Genomic DNA, 8,398 nt, shown 5'->3' with positions numbered 1-8,398 from the left:
CTCTTTATCTTGTTGCCTAGTTTTATTTCTTTAGCTAGACTGTATGCTTCAAAGGCAGACATAGCTCATATGTTTATGTTATTCTTCTGAAGTCATGAAACGGTTTTACATTGCAGCTATCTAATAAGTATACATTCATTTTATTTGAAAACACAAAAGCACAGAATGTTAAAGCTAAAAGGGATACTACAGTTATCACTGTGTTTCAACATTTTGAATTTAATGCTTTTGGGAAGGATGTGTAGTCTTCAGTTCACCAAAGTCCACACTACTTTTGTCTGACCCTGGCCACTGCCACATTTGTTGGTCTCTGAGGCATTTGTAGATGTCATTCTGGATAGACACCCATAAGGGCCTGTGATCCAGAGGCTTTAAGTGAGTTGCCTGAAATGACACTGAGCTACCTTAATGACATTGCCAGGCCTAACCTGAAGGCCTTATTTTTATTTATTTTTCAGAGCTCTTTTCATTTCGATATATTGCCTTCTCAAGTGACTTTTAACCTAATTATTGTTTTTGTATACCAGCCTGCTTCCTACACCCAAATTCAGTTGTAATAAAAATCAAAGTCTACTTGTTCAAGACTAGAGCTACTACAGGGCTATTTGAGAATGCATAGTCAACACTGTAAATCAGAACATAAGTATACTTTGTAATAGCTATAATAGATATAATTTGGTATGTTAACTTTGCAAAAACTTTTGTGGCGATACAGAACAATGAATCTGAACTTGTGAAATGTTTAGGTAACAATAATAAGCTAACAACAAAACATTGTATCAGACTCTTAAAAATCGTAACAAAATGAATATCTTTTAACTCTACTCTGTGTAAAACATTCCTAGATCATGCTATGAAATAGTATCAAAGCCCCTATAACTGACAGGAAAAGGCTCCCATTCCTTTATTTGTCCCTGTATCTTTTCTAGGTGCTTAAAAATAAAAATAACTTATGTTTGCAGGATAGAGACACCATAATCAAAAGCATTTAATGAGAAAGAGAGAAGGACACACACACACACTCATACACACACACAGATTATTAGGCTCATTGATTAAAAAATTAGAAAAGTTTTACGTGAACATTGGTGTCTATCCTACATCTAAACAAATCTTGCCAAGAATCTATTTTATAGTTTAAGCAATGCTATTGTTTGTACAGTATGTTTCTATCCTCATACAATTATTTCCCAAAGACATCATCATTTTTTCTTTGTATAATTTTTTAATCAGTACAATGTAATATTTTAGTTTGAAGAAATTAACTGAAAAATCAAAATGATTTTTTTTGTCCATGGCAAATAGAGCATTTCTTAGATTTATTTCTTAAAAATGATTTAGTTGACACACATAAAACGACCCAAAATGTGACTTCTAGCCCTTTATTGAGGGAACCGATGCAATCTTTATCTGTTCACTACCACATTATTATGCAGACAAAGAAAAGACAAATGAGGTCTCATGCCAATGACACAGTTAATGTGTTTATAAAAAATAAAACTATGGGAGTAAATGTTCTTAAATGGAAAAAATGTATATAAACTGAAAAAAATTTTGAAGAAAAAACATGTTTGTGGGGTCAGGAGAATAGAAGTGAAACTGTTTTAGAGCTCTTTATTTTCAGCAGAAAATCAGTCAATGGGAGGAAAAGTTGCTTGTACCACAATCTTGAAGAACTCTTAACACCTTGGGGAAGTCAAAAGGAAACCAGACAAACCACAAAGTAAAAGGTACATAGCAAGGGAAGAGAGGAGCTAAAGCAGGCAGGTGAAATTGCTCTGCACAAAACCTTAGAAACAATAAGCATTATGAAAATGGGCCACTTATTTTTTTGCTATGCAAGAATCTTGTTAGAGGCAGTCTTTGCTCTTGAACAGACAACTTATATTTTCCCACATTTGTACAAAATAGTAGCCCCCTTACTTTGTACCCTAATCCTGCTTTACCTGTTTAATAGCAGTTACCACCACCTGATATGTATTTGTTTGTATATTGTCTAAATTTCTCCACTGGAATATAATGTCTCTAAGGTCATGGTTTGCTGTTACAACCCGTGTGCCTAGAACAATGTCTGACACGTGAAGGTGCTCAAAAAGTATTTGTTGAAAGAATGTGCATTTAGGTACTGCATTTAGATACTCTTCACTTTTTTGGTTCCACTTTTAATGATCTTACTCTATAATGATTGATTTGTTACTGAATGATAGACACAATATATATTCTGGTTTTAATATGTCCCCCAAATTTCATATGTTGGAAACTTAATTCCCAATGTGGCAGTATTAAAAAGTGGGCCTTTACATACACACCATGGAATGCTATACAGCCATAAAAAATGAGTTCATCTCCTTTGCAGGGACATGGATGAAGCTGGAAACCATAATCCTTAGCAAATCAACACAGGAACAGAAAACCAAACACCGCATGCTCTCAGTGGTAAGTGGGAGTTGAGCAATGAGAACACATGGACACAGGGAGGCGAGCAACACACACTCGGGCCTGTCGGTGGAGTGTGGTGAAGGGCAAGGGAAGGGAGAGCATTAGGACAAATACCTAATGCATGTGGGGCTTAAAATCTAGATGATGGGTTGACAGGTGCAGCAAACCACCATGGCACATGTATAGGTATAAATAAACCTGCACATTCAGCACATGTATCCCAGAAGCTGTAAAATAAATTACATATATGTGTATATATATATATGTATGTATGTATGTGTGTGTGTGTGTATACATATACACTTTAGATTCAACTAAAAGTTTTTAGGTACCTACAATATTTAAAATACTGGTATAGGCATGTTAACATATTGTGATGATTAAATATGATTGTATGTGGCAAAAAAAAGTGGGGCCTTTAAAAGGAGATTGAATCATAAAGGTTCTGCCAGTCACGAATGAATTAATCCATTCATAAAGTAATGGATCAATGGGTTATCATGAGAGTGGAGCTGGTGGCTTTATAAGAAGAGGAAGAAAAACCAGCAGGCATGTAACACACTCAGCCCCCTTGTCACATGATGCCCTGTACTATCTCGGGACTCTGTAGAGTTCCCACCAGCCAGAAGGCGCTCATCAGATGTGGCCCCTCAACCTTACACTTCTCAGCCTCCATAACTGTAAAAAATAAATTCCTTTTAAAGTAAATTACCCAGTTTCAGACACTCTATGATAAATGATAGAAAATGGACTAATATCATCTAATATATAATTAAATATGGTATTTAGTTTTGAAAGGCAGAAATACATACCCACACACTTGATCAAAAAAAATCATTCTGAGCTTTGGGCTCACCTACGTCCCTCCTGGAGACCTGGAACTAAACTGATGATTATAACTGTGAAGCCCTCAACTGCTGTGAAAGGATAATTGGGCATTTGGTATATTTAGTTTAATTGTATGTAAAGTGAATTTAAATCTTTGAACTATAAGAGAAAATTTATTTTTTAAAATAGCAGGAGGATCAGAATCATGAGTGTTGGATATATGAGACAATTCAGCAAACAAAATCACTAGTCTAGCACTGAGTGATGAGGATTCTTAAAATGCATGTGTGTGTGTATTTGTGAGTTGAGTGCACAGACACACACAAACTGAGGAATGTGATTTCATGAAACTCTCTTAAGAGGAGATATCTTTTGCAGATATCTTTAACACATTTCAAACAAATCTCAGTTACAATGATGTAGAATCCTAAATCTGGAAGGAACTTAGATTATCACCTGATCCACTACTTTTCTCTTTTTTCCCTTTTTTTCCCCTGGACATTTTAGCCTAGGGGTAAAAAAAATCTAATGGAACAAAATACAAACAGAGTGGATTGTGAGCCCCAGACATTTATTCAATCAACATCTCCTATTCTCTACCGCTTCCAAAGGTATATAACCTCATATACCTTCAGTGCCATCATCTCATCATCATTTTGAGTTTGATCTTTGCTTGACCACCTCAACCTTACACTTACAAGTGTTGCCCTATTCAGACACATCAAATCATTTAGAAATTCTGCCTCAAGTTGAATTGACTTTTCTGTGATTTTCCAGTTTGATAATTATGTCATTCTGGAAGCAGCCAAAGCCAGACCCTAGCAGACCATTTCTAAAGACTTTCTTCCAAAGTGAGATTGACTAATTAGTCAACATTTAAAAATTTTCATTATACAATCAGTTATGAATCCACCTTATTCTGCTATTACCAGCCACAATCCCCTGTCACGTTCAGATGAATGAGTGATAAATGTTTTCAAGTTGAAACCAAGATATGCTAAAATTTTCATTCTCTTATTACAACTTTTGTAATCTTAGCAACAAAAACAAAGAAGATGCCAGTCATGTCTGTGAGTTCCCTGCTGCCTCCTACCGAGTACGTTTGCCTATAGAATGATTAAAAAATTGTTCAGAACATCTACTGTAGAATTTTGCTTAGGATTGATGTCAACCACACTGCCCTATTTTTCATGGAATGTTTGTGTATGCTATAAATACTGCTTAATAACAGCAAAGCTTTAAATTAATTCCTATGTCTTTCTTTCTCTGAATAATTCAAATCTCTAATGTATTATTTCACCTGTTAGTATTTTCCCTCAAGATGATATTTTATATTCACAAAATACAAGCTATTAGTTATGGCAAATTTCATTATAGTCTAGAGTTATAAAAGTTCTCTAAATTATCTTAAATGCTTAAGAAAACTGTAAAGAGCAGTTTTCAGGACAAAATCAGAAGCTGTGAGCAGTGTCAGCAATATCAGGACAGTATCAGCAACAATCTCAGATAATGATTACTTCTGATGGGAGTGTATTTCTTTCCATCTCAACAGATAACATTTTTTAAAACACCCTTTTAATAATACTCCCCACAGTATTCACATGTGATACAAGTTTGGCCAGAGGAACTCAATAGTCAAAGGAAATTATATCATTTCAGCAATATACAGGTTGATAAAAATGTCAATGGCTGCTTCATTGCTTTGATATACACTCTCACTTTGATTTTGTGACCACATAATCCCAGGGTTTCTCCCTCTGCAGTTGTTTGTCAGGTTTCATTTGTCATATCCTGAATTTTGAGGTCATTGTCTTTGACAACCATTTTTAGAATAACATTAATACAATTCTTGTTAAGTATAATTAAACTTTAACTTGTGCATTTTATTTTCTAAAACCAAACGGATTGCAGTGAGTTCTTAAGCTTTGATTGTATTGTTGTCAAGGAAGAGAGTTTTAAATTAGAAAGGAATATCTGATGCTACCAAATGGCAAAGAGAAAGGGAGTACTTTATTAAATAATACCTCCTTAAACATATGTGTATTGAATTATATATTTCAAATACATTAAGGAAAGAATGTGAGAATTTCAGAAAAGAAGTACATTAAAGAAAGAATGTGAGAATTTTATTAAAATGTAGACTTGGGGTTCTTCTGAAACCTAACTCTGAGGATGAGGCTTTATTTATTTATTTATTTATTCATTCATTCATTCATTCATTCTCGGCTCACTGCAACCTCCACCTCCCAGGTTCAAGCGATTCTTCTGCCTCAGCCTCCCGAATAGCTGGGACTACAGGCGGGTGCCACCACGCCCAGCCAGGCCTGTAGAAATAATATTGTTTTTCAGTTATTCTTGAAAAAGAATAATTACAGACTGATAAAGTTGGCTACCACATAGAATTTCTTTGTCTCCTCACAGAGACCAATTGATTGGCAGCAAAATGAGAACAGCCTGGAAGCAGCCCAGTGATGAGTTATACCCATAGCCATTTTTCTGTGGAAAAGGCCAAAAGGACAAATGACATGATGGTTGAAAGTATAAAGCAGCCTCCTGATAAGCTGTTGTGATATTACCATTTATTGGGACAACTTCATCACAGTCTGTCTGTCTGTCAGAGGTAACTGATTGAACATTTCTTTACTCCATAATTAATTATTAGATACTGTGGAAAGAAAAGATGATTTTAGGCTTTGAGTGCTAGAAAATAAGAAAGCCTATGGTCCCTTTTCTCAAAGAGTCACAGACTGAAAGGGTGAAATAAAGCATTGATTTCATTTGGACACTTGAGATAGCAGAAAGTTAACCTTTTTTCTGAGTTATCTCACTCTTTTTCAGGGCCGCGATCTGGAATTCTTTCATTTCCAGGGAAATTCTGAAATACCAAGTCTTGAGTTTTGTGTAACTTTCAAGCTTTGAATATCTTATGTGTGTTTACCAGAGTCAAGAGATGGTTCTCATGGTATTTAGAAGTCCTTAGCCCAAATTTTTCTCTTTTTTTTTCTGCGTAAGATGAAGAATAGCCTTATTTGTTATTTCAGAGGTTTGACATTGCTCATTACACTTTTTCTTCTGTTGTGTGGCCAATTATAACCTTGCCTCAAGCCTGAGACTTGTAGGTTTCAGTTGTATTGAGAGCAGTTGCAGGGAAAATTGCATAATGTAGCAAAGCAGACGAGGGGGTGAGTTGTCAGAGCCCCAGCTTTATCTCTGTTCTATCACTTGCTGATTGGGTGGTTTGGGGAATAACACTTCAATTTTCTGAGACCCAGTGCCTTCATTTGTAAAATGAGCTATTTGGACCAGGCCATTTCAAAGGTACCTTTAGGCATAAACATTGGAACATTATTCTGAGAAGCTAAAAATTAGAAAATCTGTTCTCACTTCATATCACACCTACTGGTATGAACAATAGGCAGAGAAAGAACATTCCTTTTAAAATTAAAAATAAGAATTGAATCTAAACAAATCTTTTGTTTCTTTCCTTACACAAAGAATTTTCAATCATTTAATTCTTTTTTCATGTTGTGTTTTTCTTGACATCTGAATCTTTTCCAGGATTGACCAAACACTGACTATCACACCTATTTTGGTGAGTTTTTCAATTGTTTCCCTTCCATAAGATGCCTTGAGTAATTTTCAAATTTGCAAAAATAGAGAGGTAAGTACAATACCCAAAGTAACCTACCAAGGTAAGTGAAAGGTATAAATTGAAAAACCAATGTAATAAACATTATAAACATAAAAGGTACACTGACCTAAATCAAAACAAGGTAGACATTTTGTGGATTGGATTTCCATCAAACTCATTAACAACTTTCTTTAGTTTTTGTTGAAGAAAATCATAGATGTACTCCTAGGGTATTCTTATAGTACTACTAATGTTATTAAAATCTTATGAACGTTACACCAATTTTGGAAAAGGAGAAGTGAACAAACCTTTGTCTTTCTTAACCTCCTTAAGCTTCAGCTGACTTATCTGCAAGATAAAAACAATACTGCTACCTACCTCATGGCTTGTTTTAAGGACCGAAAGTAATAATGCAAATAAACCTCCACTTGGTTTGCATTAATGCCTTATAAGTTTTCTGAGCTAGTCATGATACTTGTTGCTATACACACTTTATTTCTTTTCATTCTACAAGTGATGTTTTGAGTATTATTTTGGAATAAGAACTTTTTATTTTTTTTTACAAGAGAAAAAGAAAGAACTGAAGGTTCTTAACTTCATACAATACAAAGTGGTTAAGGTTGGAATCATCCTAAGGTCTACATGGCTTTCAGGCACTTGATTTTCTTGGGATCCAAGCCAAATGTGTAAGCTTTAAAATGCTTGTTTTAAGTTCATAGAATATTGACTTGGTAAGTCGGCATGAAGAAATAATGTTATTGGCTTTCATGTATAGAAGAGCAATTAAAATTTATTGTGATTTTGAAAATTAACTGAGCCCCAAATGAATGTTAGTTTTTAAAGTGATCTTTTTGGGAGGCTGTCTTGAGTACTCCTTCCATTGTCTAGAGTATTTTGAGATTGCCAACTCAAATAGTGATCCAGGTAAACTGGTTTGATTATTTGAGTCACATCTCTTATTTTATTTTTAAAGAAAATATTGTTTTAATCAATTTGTTTATCCACTATATTAGCTTCTGGCTCTTTCCAAACAATAAAATCATCCCCCAAAAGATCAATACTCTTTGATCTTAAATGTATTAAAAAGAATATATATAGGCTTGAAATATGTCTAGATGTATGGGTCCTAATATTATTTTTAAGTAATTACACACTTTGGAGTACAGCCACGGTGACTTAACAATAGGAACTTTCTCTGAGAAATGTGTCATTAGACAATTTCATCATTGTGCAAACATCATACACTATACTTACACAACCTACGTGGTATAGTACACTACATGCCAAAGCTATATGGTATCGCCTGTTGCTCCTAGGCTACAGGCCTGTATAACATGTTACTGTACTGAATGCTGTCGGCAATTGTAACACAGTAACAAGTGAGGCAGTTTCTGCTTTCTGCACATGGCTAGCCAGCTTTCCCAACACTCCAGATGGATTAAAGACTTAAACATAAGACCTAATACCATAAAAACCCTAGAAGAAAATCTAGGCAAAACC

At 34.8% G+C, this 8,398-nt stretch overlaps 1 long non-coding RNA gene across 1 annotated transcript; it reads left to right on the top strand.

Annotated features, from left to right (window-relative positions):
• Positions 1–2,375: 2,375 nt before the first annotated feature.
• Positions 2,376–8,398, top strand: LOC116539759. Its single transcript, XR_004264179.1, has 3 exons — positions 2,376–2,436; positions 5,689–5,887; positions 6,826–8,398. It is a non-coding gene; the product is annotated as an uncharacterized LOC116539759 (long non-coding RNA).

This window comes from Sapajus apella, unplaced genomic scaffold, assembly GCF_009761245.1.
Source record: "Sapajus apella isolate SASKATOON/1434 unplaced genomic scaffold, GSC_monkey_1.0 scaffold4, whole genome shotgun sequence".
Lineage (NCBI taxonomy): Eukaryota > Metazoa > Chordata > Mammalia > Primates > Cebidae > Sapajus > Sapajus apella.
Note: the sequence above shows the minus strand (reverse complement) of the source record. Positions and strands in the feature narration are given on the sequence as shown.